This window comes from Cryptomeria japonica, chromosome 10 (genome assembly GCF_030272615.1).
Source record: "Cryptomeria japonica chromosome 10, Sugi_1.0, whole genome shotgun sequence".
NCBI classification, from domain to species: Eukaryota; Viridiplantae; Streptophyta; class Pinopsida; order Cupressales; family Cupressaceae; genus Cryptomeria; species Cryptomeria japonica.
The window spans coordinates 875365687-875390897 of record NC_081414.1 but is presented as its reverse complement, the minus strand read 5'-3'; positions in this window follow the sequence as shown (position 1 = coordinate 875390897).

Genomic DNA, 25211 nt, shown 5'->3' with positions numbered 1-25211 from the left:
GATCCTATTTTCATAAATCTTGATGATGATATAGATGAAAATGTTATTCATGTTTAAAATGTTACTCCTCTTTCTTCTGATAGTGAATATGAATATGTTGATGTTGATAACCATTTATCTAACAAATTTTCTAAAGAACTTATTCTAGCTCCTAGACAAGAACAAAATGGCTTGGAACATGAACATAGCCCTTGTTTGGATCTTGTGATAGCTCCATCTGCTGTGTTGGATGTTCCTCCTCTAGCGTGTTTCCTGCCTTCCTGAAATATTGATCAGCAAGATCAGGGGGTGGATGACGTGCTAGACTAGTTTCATTAGCATAGCAGACTCTCTCCTCCTCTCTTTCTTTTGTTACTTCTTCTATGTGTTATTCTCATTCTTCTATTTGTTGTCCTTAATGTTGTCTACTTGAGGATGATGCAAAGCATTGAGATCTCTTTTGGTCTCTCTCATGTTGACTCAAAAGACACATGTGTTACCTTCTTCTAGGTGACCTTCCTTGATTGGGGAATGAAGAACAATTATGCATACATACATATGATATACATGAATTATCATACAACATACTGACCCTGAGGAAAGTGAATTCACCTCGTGCTTTGTGTTTTGTGTCTATTATCCTTGGGTTTATCTCACACTTGGGGGCTAAATCTTTGTGATAACGTGCTCCTTTCCCTTCTCATTTCCTATATGTATCACTACCTTAAAGCAATCACCCCCGATGAGGTGGGTGCAATTGCTTTAATGTAGGGGGGCATACACCCCGTTCATAGCTCTTCAAGATAATTGAAAATTTCTTGGCGAACTTAGCTTTGCCTTGAAAATTTTTGGTATTTTTCTTGCATGACTCATAGTGAGGGAATCTTACTACTGACAGTCATGGTTCTCCATCATGATCTTCCCTTTTACTTTGTCAATCGAAGTCGTAAGATCCTTAGTCCATTGGGGGCTTGGTGTATCTTGCCTCCTTGATGTGGTGAAAGTCTTTCAATATTGTTTCCTTGTACTTTACTGGAAGTATGGGCATATGCTTATACTCCCGCTAAAGTGGGGGCTAAATGTAGCATCCTAAAATTGTGACACTTGCAATTTCAACTGCATTTGGGTCTTCACGATTGCGATGCAACACTGAACCTGAATGGAGACCCCAAAACCTATTTACGGCATCAAAAACTACATATTTTTGCACCTTCGCCTGATCCTTCCTTGCACCCTGCTGTCCCGGGAGGTGGGACCATGGCGCCTAGTGCCCTGGTCCCTGGCCCTATTTTGGGCCTGGTCTCTTTTGGGCATTGGGTCTTCAAGTTTGCAATTGGAAAATAATCTCTCTAGGTCGGCCCAAGGTCGGAAAAATAAGTCTTCTAACCCTAATTGACAAGTATATAAACTACATTTCCCCTCTCAGAAAGGGTAGAGGGTAGATGAAAGAAACATATGTAGCAGAAGCGACATTCAAACATTCAAGCATTCAAGCATCCCTTCAAGCAATTGAGCATTCTAAGTCTCCATTCAAGGCTAAGTTTTGCATTCAAGACAAGGATTCAACCATTGAAGAGGAGATCATATACAACATACAACATGCAAACCTTCGCATGTAAGAATACAAACATTCTTATAACAAGGTATCAACACTTGATTACATTACAAACATTTACATTTACAGCATTCTCATTTCTTGGTTAATTCCAAAATTGGGGTTTGACCTGAAGGCAAACCCCTCATCCCTAACCCCCCAATCGTCCTCTCTTTTCTATGCGTAGGTTGTAGGTACACGGCTGTAATTGAAGATCTGGAACCCTTGTGCAGAGACGAACAGACCCCCCTTCGTTTCGCGGATTTTTCGGAGGACCGTGTGCACTCCGGGTGCCATCATCCTGTCAACTTTTGCTCAAGCTTGTAGGATAGCATCGTCTCGACATTTTACTGCTAATTCCAAGTCCGCAACTTCATCCCATGTTTCTATTTTTGTCTGCAAGCGAATCTTTCTTACTTTCATATACACTCCTAGTTCAATCCTTCTATCTACATTCTTTACAAAAGAGGGTAGCCTTGTTGTCTCAACCCTTGAAACTCATTTAGAATCCAGTCTTGCTTTGTGTGGGATTGGATCTTGTGGGTTTCAACCCCTCTTTTGAATGTAAAGTCTCTCCTAAGTGAAAACCGTCAATCCTAGTGACCTCCTTTCTCCTTGGAGTGGGGGGGGACACCTAGGGTTCGATTTTCCGCTTTACATTTCCAATCATAAAATATTTAATAAAAGAGCATTTTGTTTTATTTTGATTTAACTCAAAAAAAACAAATCAAAAATGCTTTTCTCTCCCTCATGTAATTTCAAATTTTGAAATTTAAGCACTTTTTAAATAAAAAGGAAATAATAATTCTTTTCAACTATTCAATTAATTTAACTTGATTTTCTAATTAAAAAGATTCTCTCTTATTTAATTTTAATTTCTCGATATTAATTAAGCCAACATTTATATTTCACAATATTGACAAGGGTAAAATATTTTAATTAAATTAATTCCCAAAATCAATCTTTCACACTATAGGAAATTTACTTATAAATCAAACTTGCTTTTCTAATAAAAAATGATTTTCTTAAATAAGTAAAATTAACCTTTCTTTTCCAAAATGCAAAAGAGGTTAAATTAATTATATTTCAAATAACTTTAAATATTTCCTTTTTAAAACGCATAAACTAATTAAATTCATTATTTAAAATTAACCATTAAATTAAATTCGCTACAACATAAATAAAGCAATCTTTTTAATTAATGATTAATCACCTAAAAGAAACCTATTTATTTTGATTTCTTAATTACTAATGCGTAAATGAACACATTAAATTAAATTAAATACTTAGGATAGAATACTCCATTTACCACACGCAAGGCACACAAACCAAGAAAGTCCACCAATCACATGATATGCAACCCAAACGAAAAAGGATCTTGACGGACCACACATGACACTCACCTAATCATGGCTAATGCAAGATGAGAGTTTTATGACCCCCTAATCCAAATTCTAAGGATGAAGGAGGTATACTCAACCCTGTGAATCCTGATGGAGATGAACCTCGCACCTAGGCAGTATAGTACTTGCAATCTCCTGTAAACATGAGTCACGCAAGCATACATATATATACATATGCAATGAAGGCGTTAGCTCGAGATTTATAACAAGAATTAGGGAATAATTACATTTACACAAGAATCAATGCAAAAGCACAATAATAGGTATGCAAAATTATTTATATTATCTAATCTACAACATTGCATCATGGTTAATCAACCATTCAAGAATGCCACATAGGAAGTCAACCAAGGTCAAATGGGTTTTACAAGGCCAACTAGGGTAGGGGCATTACATTCTCCCCCCTAGGCTCTGACTTACTCCTGGAAGTTGCAAGGCTAAGCGGAAATCATACAACATGTATTAGCCCTGAAACTCAATTACAATTATCAATTTGCACAAATAAATATTTTGTCAACAATTTAAAACATTATTTATAAATCCTCTACAAATGTCATTATCCATTAATAGAATGCATCTAAAATCATACACATCTTAAAATATTCTAGAATTTACACACAATCATAATAGAGAAACAAGAATTTTTTTTCCTTCCTTTCATTACACCAAATTAAAGCAATTAAAAGATATAGACAACAGTTACCATACTCATCTATCAAACATGACAAGAAAACATGCCATCAAGATCAAGTTCTTTCACCCATACCTCTTTTAGCAAAACTTTATCCCATAGTACTAGCTTCAAATATAAATTTCTACAACCTTGTTAACTTTCATGAAATAAGAGCAACATATATAACTCAATTGTTTACACTTTCCAGGCATAGAAGAACTTTTCCAATGACTATGTCCCATAACATAGTGACAAGTTAACACCATTTAATCCATGATTACACATAATAACCATCCACATAACTAGAATTTGCACAACACAAAAGGCCACATGTGAGCATGTCTAATGCTCAGTCAAAGATAACATGCACGATCAACATCTCTATGCCTGATCTCAGAATAAATAACATGATCATAAATATCCAACATCTCACTTGCGGGCTTGATGGTGCTAGGGCACACCATGGTGGTGCTACCTTCCATACAAGACCCTCGTGAACATCCCTCGTTGTGTAAGGTGTTTAGCCTCTAAGAGATAGTCACCACTCATAGGTAGGTAGTGGATCCTAGCTGTCTCATAGCCTCACATACCCCCATCCTCAAGGTTCCCTACATCTGCTTCCTCATATACACTCATCCAAGACTGTCTCCTACGTTCTTGGAGAGGAATTCACATTGCAACACAAGACCAGCATATGAAAACAATAAGGATAAACCAAGTACAAAAGAGTAAAGATAATAATTGTCCATTCCAACAGTAAGGCAAGAAAATAATTTCTGGAATTTGCAACATCAAATCAAGTAAGAACAAGATTGCAAGATCGTGGTTAAACCTTTAAGGTCAAAATAAAATAAATTGCTAGCCCACAAGGAATAAATAAATAATTAAATAATAAAAGAGAATCATAAGTGCACATTACATCACTATGTGACTAGCAGCTAGCCACCAACGAGGAAGGAAGGAACAATTGTCTAGCTATCGCAGTAGCTCATCATGTGGTGTGGCCTAGTCACACATCCGCATGGCATGGCAATGTGCACCTCGACATCACCCCACACCACGTCATCATGTGGCATGGCTCTACCTTAAACCTATCAGTAGGCCGCATGGTAATGTCTACTACATTCTGCATCGTGTCTCAGCACGACATGGCAATACTCCAAGTAGAAAGGGCATGCAATGGATTTATCCTACATGGTAGTGTACCTCATGGAAAAGGCATGCACAGGTCACACCCTGCATAGTGATGTTCCTCTCAGGATACCCACCGTAAGCCAGAGGTATACATGGCTAAGGTCTACCCACAAGTATACCAACACTAGTCAATTGGCAGCTCATATAAAAAATAACATGCCTCTCATGAAGACAAGGCAAAAGATGCTTCAATAAAACCCATCATTATGCTCAAGAACTATCATCCATTATGCTCAAATAAAGGATAGGAATAGGCTAGCACACATGAACCTTATACATCAGTTCATCAGAAGGGGAAGTATTGAGTACACCTATAATACAGTTTCATTACAAAACTATATTCTTCCTCAAAATAGGGAAGCTAAGGTAGCTTTGCATCGACATTACTCGTATGCCATTGCATACTTTTCAAGGAATGGTGCCTTCTAATACTATCCCTTCACATAGTGACTTATCAACAACCCATGGGTTGGCACTCAGTAAGGGAACAAATATGCAACATCACATAAATAGGTATGGTTTCCCATACTCATAAGAAAACATATTCCCCATGGTTGATTACTTCACCATCCCATGGGCACACATAGCAAGTACGGGTTTCTTACAACACACAAAGAATAGCACCATTACTGGTTCAGTCACATTTACAGGGAGTACTTCTCAATACGCTATCATCTACTTAAGGGAAGTTTTAATTATATTTTTCACATGAATCACTAAATAAAGTTTACTCTAGATTCACATACAGAAATTCTTAACAATTCAAAATTACATAAGGAAATAATGGCATTCTGATATCTTTCTCAAATTCCACTAAGCATTTGCATTCACATTACTAACCATGCAATTTTCTCTTCCAAAGCAAAAAACTTTCCTCTTTCAAATAGAAGCCAAAAGCAACATACAATTTCGTATGCGTTATAATTTTTTTTTTTTTTAAATCAATGCATCCCTAGTAGCTTTTCTAAAATCTTATGATTTAGGCAAGGAGAAGGGAAAGAGAGTTTGAAAATCAATTTATTTCCTACGAATACACAAGATCAACAAGGTCACCCTATATGCTCAGATATAAGTCTATCATTTTAGTTGCACGGTTTTCATTTCGCTATCTTTTTAGGAGGATTCCAAAACAACCTAACATGACATTTCCAATTATTATGGTTGCAATAGAATGTTCTAGCTTTCCGAACAAGAAATTAAGATAGACAATCTTTTGGTAATACAAGACCTCTTGAGAACACTCACTATCCTTAATTTGATACAAAACATATCATAAATCAGCAACCTATCATTGAAATTTTAGGGTACGAAAAGAAGATAAGTGAGGAGCTATCAACTAAATAATACACATTAATGCATACACATCAAACAAGTCTTTCATTCACACCTTCTAAACACAATAAGGCAATTATCTATATCCAAAGGCAAGTTAAATGGAGCATTGCTAAAATAGGTCCTCAAACAAACTAGTTTAATGAAACACATAAAACAATCTTTCATGGAACACATTAACACACTCTCGAAGCTACTATAACATGTCCCCTTTTGATACTTCTTTTGCATACATGGTAGGTTTCACATAACAACTATACACACACTAATGCACATTACTTAAGATGGCATTTAGTTATGTTACTCCTACAATGCACATGGAGAGTTCTCTAATGTAAACATACAATTTTACCTCAATAACAAATATTAACTTTCAAACCCATAATCCTTTTATTGTCTAAAACACATAAGTGTCATAAGGCTCACCCAAGGGCTCAAGAAGTCACAGCCTTCTCTTGCAAAAAGAAAACTCAAATAAGAGATAATTACACATATCAAAATTGTTTTACTTTCTAGAGAGAGAGATAGGAGGAAGGGTGATAATTATTCAATTTACTACATAATAGGCATTCAATATCTACCACACTAGTCCTTCAAGCGAACAACACTAAGCTAGATCACAACCTTAAACAAGCACATTTCGTACTTTTAGATTCAAGACAACACAATCCAATCCAAATGGATTAGTCAAAAGAGTACAATGAATCAATAAGGAAGGTACATACAAATATCTTTCAGAATAAGAGAAATTGTAGTCCAAGACATTAATAGGCAAACAAAACACATAAAAGCACACCAAAGCACCCACGTCAATAAGGTGAAAACAAGGTATGAACACACACGTTACACACAAGTTAAGGTCTACTCAATCACACTCACACAACAAGGAGGATGAGCATACAATGTAAGGTCGATACACCTCACACCAAATAAGGGCACAAGTGAAACCAAAGGTCCTAGTGTTGCAACATGGGCTCTGATACCAAGTGTAATGCCCCGCCAGGAAACCCCGAAGGGATTAAGCTAAAACACTCAAACAGTGTGAAAATATTTTAAAAAAAAAAGTTTTAATAATAATATGACACAACATAAAGATACATTGGGGTTATTCAAAGCTCAGATAACACAGCGGAAGACTAAATGAACCTAAGGAGTTTCCCAACGTGAATACGTAGCTTAACACCTAACTCAACTCATGACATCTTGATCCAATTAAGCGGGATATCTTAATTACCAATTAGTACTTAAGACATGGGTATAATATGCTCGATAAATTGACATTATAGAAATTAGGAAGTGATCATCTATTAAGGTTGAAATTGAGGCTAACATGAGGAAATTTGCTCAATGAATTTAAAACATAGATAACTTAAGAATTCACCCATTAAGGTTTAAATATGGTTAACATGGCGAGCCATTCATTTTAGACACCATGTAACTAATATATCGAAGCTCATTTATAGGAGTTAAAATGTAATTAGCCAATTGAGTTTGTCCTTTGTAGTTAGAATATTGCTAAGAGATGAAGTTCATTCATTAAGGTGAAAATGTAATATAGCCATATGAGCTCATCCCTTTAATTAAAATATAGCTAATAAGATGAAATTCATTCATTAAGGATTAAAAATGTAAGTATCATAATGAAGATCATCCATTAGGGTTAAAATATAACTAACTCAAGGAGTTCACTCTTTTTCATTAGAATAAAGTTAATATGAAGAGATACATTTGCTAAGATTAAGATATAAACAACTAAATGAATTCTCCCATTTTAGATCAATTTTAACTATTATGATGAAGTTCATTTATTAAGGTTGAAATATAAATAACTAAATGAATTCATCCAATTTAGTGAAGTAAAGGGAATATGACGATGTTCACTTATTAAGATAAAAAGGTAAATAACCAAATGAGGTCCATCCATTAGATTTTCAATTTAGATATTATGACAGTTAATCCAATATTTGTTATCCATTCATTACATTCAAATTACAAGTTTTATGACAAGTTAATCCAATAATTGTAACCTAGTGAGTTTCTTTCCATGCTTACTTCTTTTCATTAACATTAACAAAATACTTTCCATAATCATATTTACAATCTTTTATAACCCTAATTACTACATTTAACAAGAGGACTTTATTCATGCATTCAAGAAATAACTCCATTAAATCCTCATTATACACTTACAAAATGCAACCATACATGCTAGCACTAAGAATGAAACAAGAGAGACAAAAGCATCACATAACACAGATATGATCTCAAAGTTCACCCTTAGAGGGCTACATCTCTAGGTCAGCTCAACTGCAAAATCCCTCTGGCAATTATTTAAGTTAAGATTACATAAGGTTCATGTCATTTACATCTCAGCCTTATAGGTGAACACAACCACTATACAACGACCACTTCAGCCAATAAATACATAAATGATCCCTTCATAGAAGCGGATCCATCTGAACACATCTAAATCAATTACAAGGGGTTCTTATGAGACGATACTCTAACTAGGGACTTGACCAACTATGGCAATTTCCCATATGTCCTATAACATCTAAATTCAAAAATAATATGCAACTTGGATAACATGTAAATTTAAACATCTCTGAATAATAAATATGATTTATTTCATACATCTCCAATGAAAGAGAGTTATTCTATCTATTCCCAAAGGAGTACTTCCTCATTTAAACAAGTTCCCAACTTCAATATTAATCATTATATAATTATTAGCCCCTGGATAATTAAATATAATAAATTAATAATTTAATAATACACAATTTTCACCTAATTATTATTATTAATATATATATATATTAATCTCATTTAATATATATATATATTAATAAACGAATTGAATAAATCATAGATTTCAAACTTAATATTAAATAGTATATGTTTATTAACCCTTGTTAATAAACTATATTGTTGGCATTATAACAGACAATGAGAGATTGTTGGCATTTCAATAAAGATATTGAGATATAACTGATTAAGGATATTTACTGTCTTAATATCATTATTTTGTCATTGATGTCAAGAAATTGATTTTCTAATTCAGTATGATGTTGCCATATCTTAAGAAGTATGTTTTGATAAGTATAAAGAAGTCGGTAAAAGACACAGAAAGAATATGATGAATAAGAGGATGAATAAGGTATTCAGTGGGCAACTACTACCGAGTCAAACAATGATGAGATCATGATGTTTTAGATTGTTTTCATATCTTAGATATGTTGTAAATTATAAAGGTTAATACTATACTATTTTACTGAGCAAAGAACCTAGTCAGTAAACCCTAAGGAACCTAGTCGGTAAACCCTAAGGTTGTCACTATCAGTTAATGAAGGTAGAATGTCTACGAGTGAAGTTTAGTATTTAGCGAGTTATTACCGAGTTGTAACCAAGCTATAACAGAATGCATTAAATGGTTACATGCATTATTTAATGAAGGAAGCTGATGAGCTGGCTATGATTAAATGATTGGTAAGCCATGAATCAAGTTTGTTAATGAACCTAAGGCAAAGGAAAGTTGGCAAGAAGATCTACAGCTCAGATTGAACCGCAATACCCTAGCACAAGTTCCAAGGAATGTATGCAAGTTCTGAGGCAGGGTAAAACATTTTCAGATTGAAGGATACATTGAACCTGGACAAGATTGAAGATCTGATGGCTATGATTGATCATGGGAAATGTGATCAAGGAGATTAAGCGGTTACCTAATTGTTTATAAATAGGAAACTATTGATAAACAATGTATGTGGGCAAATGTAAGCACAGGGATGCTACATAGTGATTACTGAGCATAGAAGCTTGAAGACCTATTTTGATAATAGAGTATAGAAGCCCATCAGATGGACAAGATTAGTTCTATGTCTAGATTGTATTGAGCAAAAAATAATCTGCTTTAGCATTTTAGATGTGAAGTTGTAGATAGATTTTTATTACTGTTATTTTGTGAAGTAACAAAAAATCTCTTAACCAAGTGGACTTAACAGTCTTATTTGTTAAACCCTCTAGCAAGGTGACATTCTTATTGAGTGTTTGAAATCCTTTAACAAGGTCACTTCTAACCAGGTGAAGATCCTAACAGATCTGAAGGAAATTCCTTAACCGGGTCACATCTAGCAAAGTGTTTGTAATCTTTAACAGGATTTTCTTTTAACCGAGCATACTCTAGAAGAGCATATTTCTTAGTGGGTCTAAAATCCCATAGTGGTTTTTTCCTATTTGGGTTTCCATGTTAAATCTAGTGTTATGAGGTTTATGATGTTTATATGCTTTTGAGTTTGCATGTTTAACAGTTTTGGTTCTATTACCAAAATATATGTTACCGAGGTTGAATCTGATGTTTTCATGAAAGATTAAGTTTGTATGATTCATCCCCCCCCTCTCATCTTGTTGGCTATTGGATTTGTACTTACATTAATTATCAGAACTACCAATTGGTATCAGAGCTTTAGACTCTGAAAGAAGAAAAATTTTAAAGGCACTTGAGTTAAAGATCCAAAGATGTATAAGAGGGATGCACCGAAGCCGAACAAGTCAAGTTTCTCTACATGGCAGAAAAGGATGAAGTTGCACCTATCAAGAGTTGGAGAATATGCTATATATTATCTAGAGAATGATTTCATTCCACCGAGCACCTATCCATTGACTATGGAAGAGATAAGGGCAAAGCAAGAACATATCCAAGCAATGATTGAAATAACATTTGCATTGACCGATTCAGATTTTAATGATCTAGAAGGCTGCAATGATGCAAAAGCAATGTGGGATAAGCTCATATCTGTATATGGAGGTGATGAACATGTTCAAAGAGAAAAAGTAGATATTCAAAGAGGACAACTTGTATCTATGAGGATGAATGAAGGTGAGAACATAACTCAGTACAATACAAGACTAAAGGAGATTATCAATCAAATCAAAGGAGTAGGTGGAACTATTGAAGAAAAGGATATAACAAGTAAGTTGTTAAGAACCCTTCTACTAGCTTATACAATCCGAGTCTCTGCAATCAATGAATTGAGGTCTGTACCAAATATGTCAGTTTCTTTAGATGCTACTATTGGTAAGCTACATGCATTTGAATTAACTTTGATAACAGTGGATCTTTGATAAATAAAGTTGAATCTGCATTTAGTTCTTTTCATCTTGATGAATCTGATGATTACAATGATAGAATGAATAAGTATACTGAAGGAGATCATAATGGAGTAAGTGAGAGATTTCGCAAGAATATGGAAAAAGTACACAAGCTGTATGAGGAAATTAGGAAACAAGAAGAGTTTGAAGCACTATTAGCCAAAAGGTTACCGAGAGGCAAAGGTAAGTATAAAGGAAAACTACCTTTGAAATGTTTCAATTGTGATAAAATTGGACATATGGCTTCTAACTATCCTGACAGAGAATCTAGTGAAAAGAGAGATTACCAAGATGATAGGTAGAAAGATAAGCATTACAAAGGATAGTGAGATTTCATAAGAAGAGATAAGAAGACATGCCTAATAGCTGATGAGGAATCTAATGATGATAAATCAGATGAAACTAATATAGAGGAAGTAGTTTATGTGGCTATTAAAGATGGATCAGATGAAGAAAGGTATGAAGAAAAAACCCTACTATCTCATATAAGTAAAAATGATTCTTGGATCATAGATAGTGGATGTTCACATCATATGACAGGAGATAAACACAAGTTTGTTATGTTAGAAGATTATGATGGAGGCTATGTTAGAGTTGGTAATGATGCACCATGTCTAGTGAAAGGTAAAGGATCCATAACACTTCTTGACAATGCAAGATGCAATGATGTTTATTGGATTGAAGGTTTGAAATACAATTTGTTGAGTGTAGCACAACTAAACAGCACAGGTTACTGAATAGAATTTTAGAATGGAATTGTCAAAGTTCATGACAAGCATGGAAAGTTAGCTGCTACTAGGACTCAAACAAAAGGTAACACATTTCACCTTGACTCAACTCAGAATAAGTGTTTGTATGCAAAGATAGATGATACATGGTTATGGCATAAAAGGTTTTGTCATGTAAATTTTGATAATCTGATCAAAATAAGTAAGAAGCACCGAGTAAGAGGTCTACCGAGTCTTGAAAAACCTGAGAATGCTATGTGCCAAGGATGCAAGATGGGTAAGATGACAAGATCAAGCTTTACAAGTAGGTCTTACACTTCTAAGGGAATTTTAGATCTAGTGCACACTGGTCTTTGTGGTCCTATGAAAGTTCAAAGTTATTATGGTGATAAATATTTCATATTATTTGTGGATGATTATTCAAGGATGATGTCAGTACTTTTTTTAAAAGAAAAATCAAAAGATTTTCAAATGTTTAAATGGTACAAGGCAAGAGTTGAAAATGAAACAGGAAGACAGCTGAAATGTCTTAGATCAGATAGAGGAGGAGAGTTCACATATGATGAGTTCAACCTATTTTGCAATGATCAAGGTATTAAAAGACAAGTATCTACACCGACAACTCCACAGCAGAATGGAATAGCTAAGAGAAGAAATAGATCTATTGTGGATTGTGCTAGAACATTGATGATTGAAAAGAAAGTGCCACAAACATTTTGGAGAGAAGCAATAAGCACAATAGTTTACACCCTAAACCGAGTACAATTAAAGAAAGGAACTTTGAAGACACCATATGAAATATGGTATGACAAGAAACCTAATGTAAGTTATTTTAAAATCTTTGGAAGTAGATGCTATGTTCACAAAGATGATAGAAATGGCAAGTTTGATCAGAAAAGTGAAGAAGGAACATTTCTAGGTTATTCTTCTATAAGCAAAGCATTTAAATGTTTGATCAAATCATCTAACAAAATAGTAGAAAGTACAAATGTGAAAATTGATGAATTTCCAGAAAGAAATGATGAAGGAAATTCCAAGGAACTAGAAGACTATGATGAATTTGTCTATATTCAACCAAGAAGTCTTACTAAGCAGACTATTGAAGAAAATGAAGAGAATATCTAGTTATCGAGTGATGAAGAAGATCATACAGAGCCTACCGAGCCTGTATTAGCCAAATATGTCAGAAGACATCATGCACCAAGTTAGATTATAGGAGATAAGGATGATCCAGTGATGACAAGGAACAAACTAAGATAGAACACATGCCTGATATGTAAATTTGAACCAAGAAGAGTGAAAGAGGCATTTAACAGTGAAGATTGGATAAATGCTATGATAGAAGAGATTGATCAAATCAAGAAGAATGACACATGGACACTGGTCCCAAGACCGAAGGACAAAAATGTAATCAGTACAAAGTGGATTTTCAGAAACAAGCTAAATGAAAAAGGTGAAGTCATTAGAAATAAAGCAAGACTAGTTTGCAAAGGTTATGCTCAATAAGAAGGAATTGATTATGGTGAAACTTTTGCTCCTGTTGCTAGACTTGAAGGAGTGAGAACATTGTTGGCATATGCTGCTTTCAAAAACTTCAAGGTATATCAAATGGATGTCAAAGTCGCATTTCTGAATGGAATATTAGAAGAAGAAGTTTTTATTGAACAACCTATAGGATTTGTTGAAAATAAGAATAAAGATCAGGTATGTAAATTGAACAAAGCTTTATATGGTTTGAAACAAGCACTTAGAGCATGGTATGAAAGATTGCACTCTTATTTGATTAAGAATGGTTTTATAAGGACAAGTGAGAACAACAATATTTATATGAAGAATGATGAAAATGGAATACTAATCTCAGTCATATTTGTTGATGACATTATATTTTGTGGAAATGACTCTCTATGCAAGAACTTTGGAAATGAAATGAGCAAAGAATTTGAGATGTCACTAATCGGCGAGATAAAGTATTTTATAGGTTTACAGATACTACAAATGAAAGATGAGATCTTCATTACCCAATCCAAGTACATAAAGGAAATCTTGAAGAAATTTGGAATGGAGGATTCAAAACCAGTAAGCACTCCTATAACTACCAACTGTAAATTATCAAAGAATGATGAATCTGAATCTGTTGATGAGACACTCTACCAATCTATGATTGGAAAACTGCAATATGTTGTTCACAACAGACCAGATATAACACATGCAGTAGGTATAGTTGCAAGATTTTCTATAGATCCTAAGGAAACACACATGAAAACAATCAAAAGAATTTTTAGATACTTGAAAGGCACATAAGGTTATGGCTTAGTATATCATAAAGGAAATGATTTTAATTTAAAAGTCTATACTGATGCTGATTGGGAAGGCAACATTGATGACAAAAAAAAGCACAAGTGGAGGAGCTTTCTTCTTAGGAGAAAGACTAGTGAGTTGGCTTAGCAAGAAAGAAGGATGTGTTTCACAGTCAACAACAGAAGCTGAATATGTTGCTGCAACATTGAATTGTACCAACATTGCATGGATCAAACAACTATTGGAAGGTATAAATGAGAAAGTTACCGAGCCAGTAACAATATTCTGTGACAATACTAGTGCCATTAATATTTCAAAGAATCCTGTTATGCACTCTAAGACAATGCACATCTCTATCAAATATCATTATCTTAGAGAAGAAGTTCAAGAGAAGAAAGTGGTGTTGGATTATGTTAGCACAAAGAAGCAAATTGCATATATCTTCACCAAACCACTACCAAGGGACACTTTTGAATATCTCAGAAGTAAGTTAGGGGTCCTACCCCTATCTTCCATTCACTGATCGAGTTCGGTGAAACTATCAATTTGATGACTCTATCGACTATCTTTTAGGAGTTGATGCTGATTTACACACTTTAGGATGTTTTCTAAAGGTGTACAGGAAATATTACAGGAAATAATACAGGGAATAGGAATTGAAGACAAAATGCTCTAATTGAGACTAAGTAGATACATATCAACCAGCAATTCACTTCTCAGCAAGAAGAAATCATGTTTTAGTTCTTTACTTTTTGGCATTGTTGTCAACGGGGGAGAAGAATAATTTAAGGGGAAGAAAACTGAGAAGACTACAGATTGGAAAGAAGACTAAAGAAAAGAGGAGAACTCTAATGTATGGGGGAGAGCATTTCAGCATTTCACAACAATCTGAATCTTTTAGGTCAAATCAATTGGTTTTGCCATCAATACCAAAGGGGGAGATTGTTGGCATTATAACAGACAATAAGAGATTGTTGGCATTTCAATAAGGATATTGAGATATAACTGATTAAGGATATTTACTGTCTTAATATCATTATTGTAGTCACACAAATCTATCCAGCTTAATTAAATAAATATTCGCTATTTATTTGATTAAAAATCCACTAGCCATCAGTTAATTAAATTAATATTTAATTAATTCATCTCCAAACATTCTTCTATTAATTAAATAAATTATTCAATTTATTTTAATTAATTCATTAAATCAAATTCCAATCAATTAAATAAATAAAAATCTATTTATTTAATTAAATCCCCTATTCCTCTTTTAAATAAACTAAATAAAACATTTATTTAAATCATTATCCCCCCCCCACTTGCATTTTCCTACAAATGCAACTTGCACACATTTATTGAAATAAATGAATTTTTATTTTAATAAAATCCTATTTTCCCTCACCCACCAAATCCACTTGCAAATCTAATCCCCTTCTAGATTCTTCTAACCCCTTCCTAATTAGCTTAATCCATCCTCTAATTATTGTCACATTCCTAAGCAAAATGGAGTCACTTCTCAAAGACTCCAAAGTCTTTGAAAAGCATTTAATGCTTTGTGTGTTCAACAAATTAACCCCCAAAGTCTTCCAAGACCACTAATGGCTCTTACATGACCATTTATGGCTCTTACATAACCATTTATGGTTATTTCAAACTTGTCTCCTCAAACATTTATTGTTTTGACCATATTCATCCATTTCACATTTGCACAAGAGTTTATCAATTGGATAAAAGCTTTATTCTTTGAAAAAAGAGTTTATTCATTCAACTAACCTTGACTTTAACTCCCAAGATCATGTCAAGCATTTAATGCTTATTCCCTCCCCTCTCAACCTATCTCACATTGACACTTGTCATCCTGGGATTGGGTTGAAAGCCCTCACATGGATTTGAAATCATTCAATCCTGACCCTTGTTGAGATTGCTCCATTTTTCCTATAAATAGAGCCCATTTCTTCATATTCCAGATCCTAAAAACTTGTATGCATTTAGCCTATAGGCATTTTAAGAGAGCATTTAGCATAGCAAACTCATGTATTGTCATTTTGGTTAAAATAAATCATTTTTAGTATCAATAGCATAGTATTAGCTTTTCATCTCACATTTGGAGCACAATACTACAATCTCAATCCTCCATAAGCATCCATAGTGCAAAAAGCTGCTGAGAGCTACACTATTTTGGAACTTGGAGAGGAGAGGAACAAGGGAGAAGGAGCTAAGACCATGCTAAGAGGCATTTGGAGATGCCTCATTATCTTTGTTTCATTAGTTAGATATATTAGTATGATTTTAGTGTCTCTCTTGGTATGCCTATTTAGATTACTTTTTGATTGACTAACACTAACGATTTTCTGGTTTCTTGTGTTATTTATCTCAGACTAACCTTGTCCATTTAGGAGGGCATCATTTGGTGAACCCGACGTGAATCAAAACACCAAAAATATCATTTTGTTTAGCAAACTAACATGTCTGAATGTTGAAAATGTCACACAGGTTGCGCTTTGGCGCTATTGAACATGTTCTAGCGCTACCGACACTTATGTTTTTAGCGCTATTGTCCAAATTTCAGCGCTTTTGGAACATTTTTGGCGTGTTTGTCATTCTTTTGGTGCTATTGATAATCTTTCAGTGCTTTTTCCTCTCTATCTTTCCCATTCTTTCAGTGCTTTTGTGTTAAATAGCGCCTTTGTTCAAACACAGACTAGCACTATTGTAACAGAATGTCGTAAAAATCACCTTGTAACCAAAAAAGTGAAAATTTTAGGCTTGTGGAAGCCCGCCCTTGGACATAGATTTTACTAACAATTTGTTGTTTGTGCAGGTTAAAACTCACCATTAAAAATTACAAATTTTCCTTTGGTGCATTAAAAACTTGAACAAACAAAATTTCATTGCTTTCTAGTTAGGATCACTCTTTTGGTGCTTTTAAAACTTGAAAAAAAAATAAAAATTTCATTGCTTTCTAGTTAGGATCACTTGTCTTTTGGTGCTTAAAATCAACAAACAAATTTGATTTCCTTTCATCAAACTAAAAGATTTACAATCCACACTTCAAATTTTGGTGCACATAAAATACACAATCTATTTGTTTTGATTTTTGCAAGCAAATTTTACTTCAAGCAAACGTGTTTTTCATTAAGTTGACCAGGATTTCCAATTTCTAGATTACAAAACACATTGCTTTTGAAGTTAAAAAGAACACCATGGCTGTTGGAGCAGCATCTCCAAATAGTTAGATCACATTGCGATGATGGGTTAAAAAGAACAAGTGTCTTTCGTACTTGGCACACTTGTGCAAAAAGTCAGTCGAGTGGTCCTACCTCTAACACACACTATCCTCTCCCTTGGCTTTCGTGGTTCTAGGTGTAGGAGAAAAGTGTTAGTAACACTCAAATTTTATCTTTTTAAGAGAGGCTTGCCAAGGGATCGATACTCTTGGGAATGACCTCGCACGGTAAATCTTTCAAGCCACTATAGAAATTAGGTGAGAGAAAAAGTTGTAGCCTTGGGTATAGTTGTTCCTACAGTGTAACTTGCCGAAAGGACAAATGGGCCCCACCACCAGTTACAAGGCTCTTAAGTGAGTCACTGCAGAATGAACTTATGTCCAAAAACATCAGACATGACTAAACACCTTTAAGTAGTAGCCCACCCATTCTATTGATTGAGGATATTTGCGATATAATTTAGTGCAAGAGCATAGATGGTTTTTCTCCCAAGATACTCACCATACATATTTCCTTGAGTAGAAACATAGCTTTTTGAAAAGTCACTTATGACTTGATAAAAGTGGTGACTCCCCCATCATAGGGATCATCTATTTGTTATGCTCGTGCAAGACTTAGTATATCACATCCTTACCTGCCAAGGCGGGATTCATAAGGTATGTAGTACCAAAGTCGAAGAAATATCAAGATGTGGGCTAAATTTATCACAACTGACCATTTGACCTTAGGGATAAAAAGTGTTTGAAGTGTGTTCATTTTAAAGACCAAGTACAAATTGAGCCGACTTTAGGCTTTGGAAATACACCTTAAAATACATCTAAAGGAAGGGTCATATACAAGTCTAAGGATTGGGTTGATCTAGACCCATACTCATTTGTGCCTTTTAGGCAACATTCTTGTGTTTGTGTGCTTGCTTTGTTTTCTTGTCAAAGAAAAATCAGAAAATCACTTTCAAAAACCAAGTATTCATCCAACCAAACATCTTTCAAAAAACAACCAAACACATCAAAAACAAAGTGCAAACAACAAAGAGTCAAATTTTATGACCATTCTTCACATCTTGCGAAAGAAGAAGCGTCATTAGAATATCAACTTGAAAAGTAGACCATTAAGCTCAAAGGCTTTGATCAAAAGGAGGAAATTCTTCTATATAAATAGACAAATCTTTGTCTCACATAGAGTCTTTTTGCATCACATGCATCTCTACCTTCAAGGCAAAACAAATGAATTTGATTCCAAATCATTGAACCGCAGAGCTTTTATGCAATATAGAGCTCTGAGTTATCACAAAAACCAAGGAAGTAAGATTAATCCCAACTTTTTCCCAAACATCTGTATAACATACAACACAGCTCGAGAAATACCACCAACACCCGAAAGGGAAGAGGTAGAGTTTGTCCCATTTGTCACACAAAGTTTTTATTGAAGTTAAAAACATCCATCATCACTTCATCATCAATTCATTCCAACTCTCAAAACATTAAGAGGTTCTTGTCCCAAAGTTCTCTTTTAGATATTTCTTGAATCAAACACATCACATCAATTTTTAGATTGTTTCTATATCTAGGATAAGCTCATCCTAAGAGACACATCTACGCAGGTTAAAACTAGTTTATGAGTGAATCCTCTCATTACTAGGTAGTTCAATCTGTAACACATCTCAGATTGTTCTACACCTTATCACATCAAATCTTATCAAAACAAAAAAGCAATTCAAAGAAGGAATTTTGGTTACATCTATCTTAAAAGTGCTAGAGATCTACATACAACACAATTCACCAACCATAAAATCTCTCATTTCATCAAACACTCATCATCATTTTCACACAACTTCAACAAAAGCTTGTAAAACAAAATGGCTCAAACCCGATCACAGTCGAGGCAACGAGAAATAGTAATGGAAGAAGAAGAAGAGGAAAATCTCAATGAATTTCAAGAAGCACTTGGAGGAAATGCGAATGATGAAAACCCAAGTACTCCTACTCCTGCAACAATAGAAAGGGCCCAGCATAACTCTCTCTTTAACAGACTGTTTGATGAAATACTCAGGAGCAATGCGGATGCTCACTTCTTAAGACTCATTCAAGAAGGAGCAAAACTCCCCTCTGACTTTGATCTTGCCCAATTAAGACAAGCATCAGAAAGACAAATTCACCATGAAGAGGAAAGAGGTAGAGATCCCATCAGAAATAACATTCCTCGAGGTAACCCAGCACCTCCTCCTCCAAATGAAATGGAGATGTTGCGGCAACAAGTCGAGAATCTCGCCCAACAGCTTCATAGTGGTGTTAAAACTAACCAATTCTCACTCAATGACATCTATCCCTATCCTTTTGATAGGAATCTTTACATGCCACCCTTTCCACAAGGATTCAAAACACCCAAATTTGAAAAATATAGAGGAAAGGGGGATCCCCGTGATCATGTCAGAGAATTTCATTCCACTTGTCTTGAAGTGGCATATGAAGACACCTACCTAATGTGCCTTTTTCCCCAAAGATTGGGAGGAACAACCACATCATGGTTTTCCCGACTACCAGGTGGCATCAAAACATTTGAGGAACTCATCCAAAAATTCCTCGCACATTACTCTCATAACATTGAACGCGACATCACCATGGCTGATCTGTGCAACACCAAACAAAAACCAGGTGAACTATTCTCAGTATTCCTACAACGATGGCACCAAATGTCTAGCAGACGTTCTCTTCAGTTACCTAAATGAGAACTAGTGGAAATATTCATTTCCAACTTAAACGAAGAAATGGAATTTCACCTAGATGTCAAAGACACAGACTCTTTTAATGATATGATCACCAAGGGTTTAAAATGTGAAAGGGCACTTATCAAGAAAGGACTCATCAAAATATTTAATGAACCAAAAGATGGTCCTCGCCCGCGCTTCAATAGTGATAAACCAAGCTTCTGGAATAAAAACAAGAATATCATCAACGATGGGGTTGTGGATGCCCGGACTATCCAAAATGCACAACCTATGGTTCGGTTTGCAGGACAAAATCCTCCACCTCAGAACAACACAAATGTTCCTTCTAATCAAGGTCACATCACATCTCATGATGAACCCAGACCTCATCAGCAAAAATAGAAACGCACATACACTCCCTTAGGGGAACCCATTGAAACAGTATCGCGACAACTCATTTCTTAAAATTTGGTCAATCTACCTAAACTATCAAACTATGAGCCTCAAGTCAAACCGGCATGGTGGAGAGATACTAAACACTGTGAATTCCATCAAGGAAGAGGACACAAGACAAGTAATTGTCACCGATTGAAAGATCTCATTCAGGATCTTATTGATTGAGGAGAAATTGAAATTGAAGGACATGACCCAAAAACAACCAATAATGATCATCTGATGTTCAAAAATCCACTTCCATCACAAGATCAAAGGGGTCCTTCCACTTCTAGGTGAGGCACTAATACCACTGATAATACACAGGCTACATATAATTACACTGTAAATCATCTGTATGATGCCAGTGAACAAGTTGCAACTATAACCTTCAAAAATCCCAACTCAAATTGCAATGTTATTACGCGTCGCGGCAAGGTGACCATAAAGGTAGCTCCACAAGGCACCACCTCCATCCCAAAGCAGTACAATCTTGTGGAACAATTAGACAAAACCCCTGCGCTTATATCCATTTTAGAGCTATTGCGCCTATTACTATCTCATAAAACTATCTTGGATCAAGCACTCCAAGAGGTGTCAGTCCCTGCAAACCTAAATACAGACCAATTTCAAGCCATGGTTGGAAGTCTAAAGTCATCACCTTGTCTCACTTTTTCTGAAAGTGACAACTCTTCCTTCCAGCAACCTCATAACGCTTCGCTACACATTGAAAGCTTTATCAACCAACATAGGATCAAGCGAGTCTTGATCGATAATGGAGCAGGCCTGAACATTTGTACACTACAGTTGGTCACCGCATTGGGATATGCAGTAGAATGAGTGGATCCTCATAAGAAGATCACAATCAAAGCCTATGACGATGCAGAGCATTCATCCAAAGGAGCCGTGGTACTACCAATACGAGTGGGCCCTGTGGTACTACCAATACGAGTGGGACCTTCCTCTGCCATACAATCTATTATTAGGGAGACCCTAGATACATGCCATGCAAGCCGTACCATCTACTTACCATCAATGTATCAAGTTCCCACATAATGGTGCAGAGATCACAATCCTAGGTGATGCAAATCCTTTTGCATTTTGCCATAATATCAGCCATCAACCAGAGATTACTATTCCTAATAATAGAGAAGCCATTTCCTCCACATCATATATAAGTCCCGCCTCTCTTGCCAGTTCAAACACCACTATACCAAAGTAAGAAAAGCTTAAAATGAAAGTAGCAGAGGAAGGTCTTGGGGAATACAACTTGAGTCAACTCTTTTGTGTGGGACAAATGTGCACTTCTCCTCGAACACATGGTAAACCATAGCAGTTACTCTAGCAAACATTGATCACGCCAACATGTGCTTTGACGCCTTTCATCCTTGGAAAGAGTCAAGAGGAAGAAACCCAAGATGAGGCCCTAGCAAAATGGATCTACAAAGATCCCATCACCACTGATCTACCACAAGTTAAACTTCCTACGGATCAGTATGGTAAAGGTCTCCTCATTATGCAATGAATGGGATATGATGGTCAGAGTGCTTTGGGATATTGCAAACAAGGACGACATGAACCTTTGCTGCCAGAATTAAAGCCCAAAGGTAATACAGGCCTAGGCTTTGAGAAAGAAATCTTTCCTAAACTCAGATTCAAAGGAAAACCCAGCAAACCATTATGTCAACCTACTATAAAACGGACACATTTCATCATTAAAGCAGCCTCAAGCACCATCCCAACTACCCCATTGAGGCTCACAACCCCAAAGCAACCATCACCAATGCCATTCATTCTACCAAATGAACCCATAATCCCATCAGCAACACCATTAGTAGCAGCAACTATATCAGAACCCGCAGCAATATCTATGGCACCAACAATTCCCACAGAAACCACTGAGTTAATATTACTGATACTCCCCATATCAGATTCCTTGATCCCCATCAAACTCCCTGCAGCACCAATCACTACAAAGGTACATAAACCAATCACACCTGCAGTATTTAATTCAAAAGACATCCTAGTATGGTATAGTAATCGGATGTTGGAAAGTGACTCAGAGATTGACTCACATGACTGGGAATTTGATTCTATACAGCTTAACACTTCAGATGAGGAAGACACATCACCACTTCTGCCATGCAAAGACATACCTATTTATGGAGAAGCACAGATAAAGACCACTTGGGTTCCTGAGCTGGAAACATCTTCCACAGACCCTACATCTCATCCTACGCCTGATTCTGATAGGGAGAGTACCATTAATGACCTTCACCATAATGTCTTAAACCTCACTGATACATCTAACACACTTAACTTAATCGATGAAGTAATGCCCATTATCCACCTTGAACTCATTGAATGGAACCAAGCAAATCCTCCATGTCTTGACCTCTTCCAAAATGATGAGGCCATCTTTGACTTTTTGGAATTAAGGGATAACCTACCAAGCGGGGATCACAAAGCTGGATTTGCCATTGAACTTAATAGCACAACATACTTCGAGGCAGATGCCAAACCTTTCAGCTGCAAAAATATAATAATAAAACATGGATCTTCCAATGAAAACCACACTGTGGCATTGTTTGATCCGACAAAAGTAAAAAGAAAGAGCGTATCCAATGGTGAAAACCTCTCTAAGGCACCTGAGGATGAAGGGTTTGACATTCTCCCTGCTAGTACACAACAGGAACGATCAATGATTCTCATTGAGGAAACCAAAGAATACAATGTGGGTACTCCTGAAAATTCTCATATCGTACATCTGGCATCTCTTCTCACTCTAGAGGAACAGCCTAAGTTTTTCAAGTTCTTCCAGAAGTGTTAGATCAACTTTGTATGGTCATATGCAGACATGCCTAGGCTTGATCCTAATTTAGTCATGCATCACCTCATAGTAGCAGAAGGAGCCAAACCTGTCAAGCAGAAGCTTCATAAGATGCATCCTCAAATTGCAGTACTAGTCAAAACAAAACTCAAGAAACTCTTAGATGTTGGTTTCATTAGGCCAATTGATTATGCAGAATGGATCTCCAACATTGTGCCTGTCGGCAAACCAAAAGGGGGCATCCGCATTTGTACTGACTTCAGAGATCTAAACAAGGCATATCCTAAGGATGACTTCCCCCTACAAAATATTGACATCATAGTGGATCTGACAGTAGGACATGCCATGCTTTCACTCATGGGTGGCTTTTCAGGATACAATCAAATAAAGATCACACCAGAAGATCAACATAAGATAGCCTTCACATGTCCATGGGGCACATATTGTTGGAATGTAATGGCCTTCGGTCTAAAGAATGTAGGAGCGACCTATCAAAGAGCAATGACCACCATCTTCCATGACATGATGCATACTATGATGGAAGATTATGTGGATGACTTACTAGCAAAATCACTCACTAGAGAAGGACATCGCCACATCTTAGATAAAATCTTTGATAGATTGGAACAATACCATGTTCGACTCAACCCAAAGAAATGTGTCTTTGGAGTAACCTCTGGGAAGCTTCTAGGATACATTGTCTCAAGCAAAGGTATTGAGGTCGACCCAGCAAAGGTAAAAGCAATCATGGACATGCCACCTCCAAAGAATATTAGTCAGCTAAGGACATTACAAGGACAGCTTCAATCCATCCGAAGATTCATTGCACAATTGGTAGATAAATGTCACCCATTCACACACCTGCTACACAAGAACATCTGCTTTCAGTGGGATGCTCGATGCCAACAAGCATTTCAAACACTTAAAGACTATCTCATGAATCCACCATTGCTGATGCCACCAGATCCAAGTAGACCGTTGTTACTATATATCTCAGCAACAAGTACAACATTGGGTGTACTACTAGCACAACATAATACAGAAGGCAAAGAGTGTGTTGTTTACTACATCTCTCACACACTGGTGGGCTATGAACTCAATTACACACCTATTGAGCGAGCTTGCCTAGCAGTAATCCTAGTAGCCACTAAACTAAGGCACTATCTGTTAACACATAAGGTACAACTCATTGCAAAGATCGGTCCACTCAAGTATTTACTTAGCAAATCAGCACTGACAGGCCACTTGGCCAAATGGGTGATGATTCTAAGTGAATTTGACATTGAGTATGTGGATCGTAAAGCTATCAAAGGTCAAGTTATTGCAGATCAGTTGGCCGATGCACCCCTCATAGGCGATCATCCTCTCATTTCCAATTTTTCAGATGAAGAGATATTCATGATCACAATAGCACAACCATGGAAACTATACTTTGATGGTTCATACACTAGGCATGGCTCAGGGGCAGGCATTCTATTTATCACACCTCAAGGTGATAGCATCCCAAAGTCTTACAGGCTCACATTTCCATGCACCAACAACATAGCGGAGTATGAGGCTTTGATCACAGGACTCAGGCTAGCAGTACAATGGAAATTACAAGAACTGCAAGTATATGGCGATTCCCAACTAGTCATTCGACAAGCAATAGATGAATATCAGACCAAAGATG